A 7535-nucleotide genomic window follows, 5' to 3' on the forward strand; every position below is an offset into this window, starting at 1 on the left:
GTTTGCTTCTAAATAGTTTATAGGTCATATACACATATACATATACAAAGAGGAAGTCTTAGGGGAAATTAGTAAATAACTTGAACTAAAACAAAATGTCAAAGTTCATACGGTGCAGATAAGGCAGCACTTGGAGGGAAATATATAGCACTAAATGCCTACATTACAAATCGAGTAAGCATCCATCTTAAGAAACTATACAACAAAGACTAAAAAAACTCAAAGCAAGCAGGAGGAAGGAAATAATGCAGAACAGATATCAACAAAATTGAAAACAACAGAAAAATCAATGAAAACAAAAGCTCATTCTCTGAAAATATCGATACATTGATAAGTCTTTAATAAGATAGATAAAAATGAAAGAAGACATGATTTCCCAATCTCAGGAAAGAGGCTATCTCTACAGGCCATGGAGACATGCAAAGAATAAGAAGGGAACACGAAAAACAGCCACGCACACACAAGCTGACAACTTAGATGAAATGGACCCGTTCAAAAAACCACGAACTTGCAAAACTCACTCAAGATGACATAGGAACTGGGATGGTCCTTACAATATGTGTTTTTTTCCCCAACACCACCAAGCACGTCTGCAATTTTCCAATTTTTGTGGGACACTGACTGGGTGTCCCATATATTTGACTTAATTCTGACACTATTGACCTGGAGATGGCACCTGATCCCACAGTCAAGGGCTCAGTCCCATAAGCTGCCCCCACTTACAGATGCCAGTCCAGGTTGTCTCCTCTGCTTCCGACTGACAGGCTGTAAATTGGAGGTCATGACCCCCTTCTCAGGCTTGATCCATTTGCTCGAATGACTTCCGGAACTCAGGAAACCCATTAAGTTACGAGCGCCCCAGTTTGTTGAGAGGATGTGAAAGGGTACGATCGGGCAGCCAGGGGAAGAGACGAGGAGGCCAAGGGCTGGAGGGTCCCTAACGGGAGCATCAGTGCCGTGGAGTTTGGGCCCTGGGCCTGGCTGGCTTTCTGGTTCCCCAGTCTGGAAACTCTCTGAGCCCCCTCCTGTTGGGTTTTTAGGGAGACTCCAACCCTCTAATCCTGGTTGGCTCCCCTGGCAACCAGCTCCCATCCTTAGAGGATTTAAGTTCATTAACATAAAGCCAGGTGCGGTTGAAAGGGGCTTGTGAACACCCATTTCACCTTCTTGGCTCTGAATCAACTTCACCTGAGGACAAAAGGCCCCATGTTGTATCGGAAGACGCTTCCATTGCTCTTAGTACTCGAGAAATTTCAAAGCTTTGAGGAGCTGCGAGCCAATCATGGATGAAGACCAGATATGTGTGTATTAGAAATTAAAACATCACAGCCTTATCACCATTTTAAAAATTGAATTTGTAGTTACACCTACGGAAAAAGGCGTCTCCAGGCCCAATGGCAAATTCTGCCAAACATTTAACGAAGTAACACCAATTCTATTCAGTCTCTTCCAGAAAAACAGAAGAGAGGATGCGCCCCAACTCACACCATGGGGACAGCATTTCCGACGTGCCCACCCCTAAGAATACAGACCAAAACTACAGACCAATATCCCACACGAACCAAATGCGAAAATCCTCAACAAAGTATGATCATCGAACACTATAGTATATAAAACGAATAACATACCACGATGAAGTAGGCTTTATTCCAGGAATGCAAGGCTGGTTCATTAGCTGAAAATCCACCATTATAACCCATTGTGTTAACGATCTAAAAAAGAGATTACACATCGTGATGCAGAAGAAGATTTGACGATTCATAATAAAAACTCAGTAAAACAGGAACTTCCTCAACCAGGTAAGGGGCATTTACAAAAACCTACAGCTTACGTCACACGTAATGGCAAAAGTCAATGTTTTTCCCCTGAAAGAAGGAACAAGACAAAGAAATCTCTTCCCACTCTTAGCATTCTACCGGAAGTTCTCGCTACTCCAATGAAAAAGAAATAAAAGTACATAGTCTGGAAAGGAGGACATAAAATGTCTTTATTCACAGATGTCATGATCATCTATGTAGAAAATCCCGAAGAATCTATGAGAAAAACCTGAACTAATATATAAATTTGGCAATGTCTCAGGATGCAAGATTGTGACAGGAAAATCATAATTGGAAACCAAAAAAATTTTAATATAATTTATAATAGCTCAAAAAGTTTAGATACTTAAGTATAGGTCCACACAAAACATGCGCCACATCTGTACATTGAAAACCACAAAATCCTGAGTACAATAATGCCTTAAGAAACAGAGAGGAATACCATGTTCCTAGATAGAAAGACAACATAGAAAAGCTATCAGTTCTCCTTAAATTGATCTATAGATTAATTGTAATTCTAATCAAAATCCCAACAGGACTTTTTGAAGGAATAGACAGGCTATTTCTAAAATTTATATGCAAAGTTGGAAAACCTGCAATAGCTTAAACAATTTTGCAAAACAAGAATATGAGTGTGAGGATCACATTAGCCAGTTTAAAAACGTACTCTGAAGTCACAGCAATCAAACCAGTGCGGCATCGGTGAAGCATAGAGACGTGGATCAGTGGAACCGACCACTCTGGGCTGCACAGGCGAGGTGAGACTGTCCACTGGGTCCTGCTGGGTGAAGGAGGGGCGCACGTGCAGGCGACACCCCAGTGGTCAGCTTGCCTCGGGCGCCGGGATGCGCGGAGCCGGGCTCGTATGGGGTCACACGCGGACGCAGTGTCGGGGCGTAGTGCGCCGCTCGCATGGCTGTCTTAGAGGGTGCTGCTGCGTGCAGAGGCGGCAGAAGGCACAGTGTAAGCCACAGAACGAAAGAAAAAAGGTGGTTTTAAAACCAAATCAAAGATCACATTCACGGATACGTGCAAAATTATATGTATGGGTGGCATTGTCCCCAGCCCTGGCCCTGCACTGGGCATTGTCCCCAGGCTCTGGCCCTGCACTGGCTGGCACTTTGGACCCTGTGGTGCCCCTCCCCCATACCACTGCGTGGACAGGGCGCCCTTCCCAGTGGGAAGCCCACAGGGGTCCACTCTGCTCCGGTGGAGGGATGGGGGCCAGCTGAAGGCTCGCTCTACAGCAGCTGGGCCCCCCCCCAGCCCTAGTGTTCCCGAAGCCTATGTTTGGGTGACGCCACTTTTCTCAAGGGAACTATGAACAGAAAACGCCCTGAGCTGTGGCTCTGCGCTGACTGCTCTGCCGCGTGACTGGTGGCCACAGCGCTGGGCCTGTCGGTGCAGACCGCGGGGACGATGTGGCCCTTTTCCTCCTGCTTCGCTCCTCGAGGACATGGTCAGTGCCAGCTGAAGGCCCAGGGGTCTGTGTGTCCGGGATGACCTCCGTGATGGGATATTTGAAAGCAGAGATGCCGAGAACAGCCGGCAGTGACAGTGTGTGAGTGGACGCTGTCCCTGTCTGCACCGAGGGGGCTGCAGCCGCCCAGGCTCTCGGGCCGGGCAGTGAAGGGCAGCCTGCTGGACAAGCTCCAGACGGGAGGGGAGGAGTGGGGCGCTGCTGGGCACAGAAACGGGGGCCGTGTGTGTTTGTCTACTGAGCATTTTGAGAAAATGGTAGGTCCACGTGCAGCTGTGAGAAACAGTACAGGGAAGTCCCTGGGCCCTCCGCCCGGCCTCCTCCTGGGACGTGGGCACTGGCAGGCCAAGGTCATCTGTCACCTTCAGGGTCTCCCCACCGCCCTCATCCTTAACCCCTGGCACCCACTGGTCTGTTCTCCGTCTATGACGTCATTTCCGTCTATGATGTTGGCTGTGGCCCAGAAAGCCTACCACTCAGTGTCCCCCCCAGCAGCCGCCCCAGCGCCGGAGCTCAGAGCGAAGAGTCTGTCACCACAAAAGTCCGGTCACAGTCACGGCCCCCTTAGGAGGAACGTCTGCACCTGCCGGCCACGGCTGCGTAGCCTCCGTCTCGCCCAGCTGTGCGGACCCAGCAGCCTCGCTTCTGGTCGCCTCCAGGCTGACCTCTTATTTCTCTCCCTAGCTGTAGGGCTTCTGTTCCTCCAGACCCCAGGCGACTCTGCCGGCTGTTCGCTTTGTGGTTTTGTCACAATTTCGGTGTGGTCGCAAGAGGAGATGCACAGAGCATCTACCCTCTGCACCATCTCGACCCCGCCTCTGCCACCATTTCTTATCATACCCATTCTGACAGGGCGCAGCAGCATCTCGTGTGGCTTTGAGGGCACGTCCCCCTTGCCAGCTGTCTTTGGCGCCATGTGCAGTCATGTCTTTGCATGTTTTCTGGCTGGGATGGGTTTTTACTGCTGGGCTTCCAGAGTTCTTCCTGTTTTGGATACTAATGCCTTGTCGGCCGCGGGTCTGCAGAGACGCCCCCCGTCGGCAGCCCCCCTCTCACCTTCTAATGTTCCTTTTGCCGAACAAAGTTTGAATTTGGACGAGGTCCGTTTTATTGGGAAGAATGGGCATCTTTCCCGTGCTGTCTGCGGTCCATGCACACGGGGCGTCTCCGTTTATTTGGGTCCCCTTTTATCAGCATTTGCCAATTTTCAGCATACGATTCTGTGTATGTTTGGTCAAGTTTATACCTAAGTGTCCCATTTTCTGGGGACTGACGGTAAACGGCACGCTGTATTGAATCCTGGTCTCACGTGTTCGTTAGGGGTGCAACCGGCAGGTTGCCCACGTTGGCCTTGTGTTCTGTGACCTCAGTAAGATCAGTTGTTCCAGGAATGTTTTTGTTGAGACCTTGAGATTTTCCACATAGCCAGTCATGTCCTGTGCAGCTCTGGAGTTTTACTTCTCCCTTTCCAAGTCTGTCCTTTATCCTTGCTCCATGGAAGTGGCGAGCACTCGGGGACTGTGCCGGAGAGCTGGGGGCATGCAAGGCCTGCCTGGGGAGCAGGTCCCTCTGCCGCAGTCGTGCGCAGTTTGTCGTCAGTGGGTTTGGAGGGCCGGGTTTTCAGTAACTAGGAGTTGGCAGGCTGCGGGACAGGGCATATTGGGCCGCAGGGGCCTTTCAGTTTGGGACTAGGGGCGCAAGTGGGGACGCTTTTGAAAATCACCTTCTTTATTGGCTTCAAGCTGTTTTCTCTGGAAACGGTCAAGTGGCAACTAACAAAATGTGAACGTGAGTCTCGTTTATCTCCGTCTCCTCAGGACGACCGCGTGAGGCACAGGGCTGACCTCACGGAGCCGGGGGGTCTCCAGAGCTGGTGTCACGGTGAGCGGGGGCCATCGCGGCGAGGCCCTGGATGCCTGCCACAGCCCCTGCGGGCACCGGTCTGCACGGACCTGGGCAGCGTGTCCTTGCGTGGTGGGGGCTATTGGGAGCCAGCAGGAAGATGGGCATGAGGTTTCTGGCCTCTCTCCAGGCCCGCCTGGGTCCCCAACAGGACCTGGCCCAGCCCCAGCCCCGAGGAGCAGCAGGAGACCATCGGGTGGGAAGGCACTGCCAGCTCCTTCCAATGAGACAAAGGCGGCCGCAGGGGCACCGCACCCACCGCCCGCCACTGGCCAGCGGAAGCCCACCCCCACCGTGCAGGCAGCAGAGACAGCAGCGTCACCTCTAGACAGGGTGTGGGAAGAAAGAGGCTCCTGGGCACTGCCTGGGGTGCTCAGAGGTGGTGCTGAGCTCCGAACTGACATAGGTGACCCTACAGAGATGGCCTCACGGACAGGCTGCTCGAGGTCAAATGTGTAATCCTGTCCCCCAACCCAAACCCTTCCCGATTGGTGAGGTGTGTCCCCTGCACTGATTCACCAGCCAGAATCAGCCAAGATGGAGTCGGGTGGCGGTCGCCCGCTCTGTGGACGCTCCCAGAGACAGCCCTGAAGGTGTCAGGCCCCCGCAGTGCGGCCGTCCCCTGGTGCCCGCCCGGTCCAGGGCAGGAGCTGAGGGTGTCCGTGGCTGGGCGCGCCCCCGGCACTTCCTCCCTCCCACCTTTAGGGTCCCCTGGGGCTGAGACGGTGGGAGTCTGGCTCTGCGCGCTCCTCGAGTTCACAAACCAGGAAGGCCAGCTGTCAGGGTGTGCGGGATGGGGGTTCGGAGGGGGGTCGGGGGGACGTCTGCGGAGTCGTGCAGCCTTGGCCACCCCTCCCGCCTCCTCGAGCAGCCCCTCACCGTGAGCAGACCCCGCCCCGCCGCCCGAGCCCCTGGCAACCAGCGGCCCACTCCGGCTCCGGCTCTGCGGGCGACGCTTCCACAGTCCGACCACGGCGGGCACGTGGCACGGCAGCACCTCACTCTGCCCTGCGGCTGTGTGGTGCGGACCGCATGCGACTTGTCCAGTCGCCTGCCCAGGACACTCGGATGCCACCCTGCTTCGGCTGTTGTGAGTGGCTCTGCTGGGCTGTTGGTTGGTGTCCCTGCCCCCACTTCTCGTGGGCACACACTAAGGAGCGGACTCACGTGCTGACCTACGGCTAACTTTCCGAGGACCCGCCAGCCTGTCCCCACGGCTACAGCACCCTTTCCCATGTCCCCCGGGAACGCGGAGAGTCCTGACTGTCCACGTCCGTGCCAGCGCTTGTCCTTCTCTGCTGTGTTGGTGACAGCCAGTCCAGCGGGCGACGAGTGGGACCTCCCAGTGGATGGACCACGCTTGCCCGACAGCGAGTGCGCCGTCTGCTGTGCCCACGCCCCACGCTCACTCCCTGGTCCGGCCGCTGACTTGTCGCTGCCGCATGGCGAGTTCTCCACAGTCTGTCCACCAGACCCCGACACGCGACACAGGTACCTCACTCGCCGTGGGGGTTTCACTTTGACAGTGTCCTTGGAGGCCACGAGTTTTTTAATCTGCTCGAGTCCAGTTTACCAGCTTTTTTTTGTCGCTTGTGCTTTCGGTGTCCCGGGGCACAGCCTGGTCCTCAGGGCCTGCGAGGCCCACCCTGGCCGGCAGCTGCACACTCGGGAGCCAGGATCGGCCCTCCGGCGCCCCGTCGGCCGGCCTCCGGCCTCCGTCCAGCCTCCTCGTGAAGCTGCCCAAGGGCGTCCCGCGGTCTCTCCGGGGCCACTCCCCTCGGCTGGGAAGTGGTCTGAGGGGAGGGTCACCAAGTGCGGGCGTGCGCCTGGGATCCGCAGGCCGGCCTGGCACAGGCGTCTCTCCACTGCGGCCAGACGGGAGCTGCCAGCGGGATGCAGACCTGTTCGTTCTCCGAAGCCCTGAGTGCAGTGGGATCGTTGGGATTTTTTCTCACAGCACTGCACGTGGAGGACCCGGAGACCCTGCTGGCCTTGGAACGAGCAGAGGTCATTGCCAGATACCAACGGCTGAGGCCTGGGAGGTCACAGCCCGGGAGCAGATACGGCGCAGCCCAGCGGGGTCGTCACCAGGAAGAGCAGGCGTGTCCCAGGCAGGGACTAGCCAAGGACCAGCAGCACAGGCTGTCAGGCTGCTCCCCTCGGGCAGGCGGGACCATGCCTCCTGCCGTGCCCACTGTCACAAGTTCCTGAGCCACCTCAGGGTGGAGGGAGGGAGGCGCTCTGGGATGCCCGTGACACGGCACCCCGCTGGGTTTCGGGGACACCAAGCAGGGGTGCCCTGGGACCTTGGGAAGACGCTGATCTGTCATTGTACA

The 7535-nt window shown here is 55.2% G+C and overlaps 1 long non-coding RNA gene across 1 annotated transcript; it reads right to left on the bottom strand.

The window, feature by feature from the left end:
• Positions 1-323: 323 nt before the first annotated feature.
• Positions 324-2603, bottom strand: LOC112479188. The gene is made up of 2 exons (XR_003046088.1): positions 2485-2603; positions 324-1712 (listed from the first exon to the last, which is right to left on the bottom strand). It is a non-coding gene; the product is annotated as an uncharacterized LOC112479188 (long non-coding RNA).
• Positions 2604-7535: the final 4932 nt, after the last annotated feature.

This window comes from Pteropus alecto, unplaced genomic scaffold (genome assembly GCF_000325575.1).
Source record: "Pteropus alecto unplaced genomic scaffold, ASM32557v1 scaffold43, whole genome shotgun sequence".
NCBI classification, from domain to species: Eukaryota; Metazoa; Chordata; class Mammalia; order Chiroptera; family Pteropodidae; genus Pteropus; species Pteropus alecto.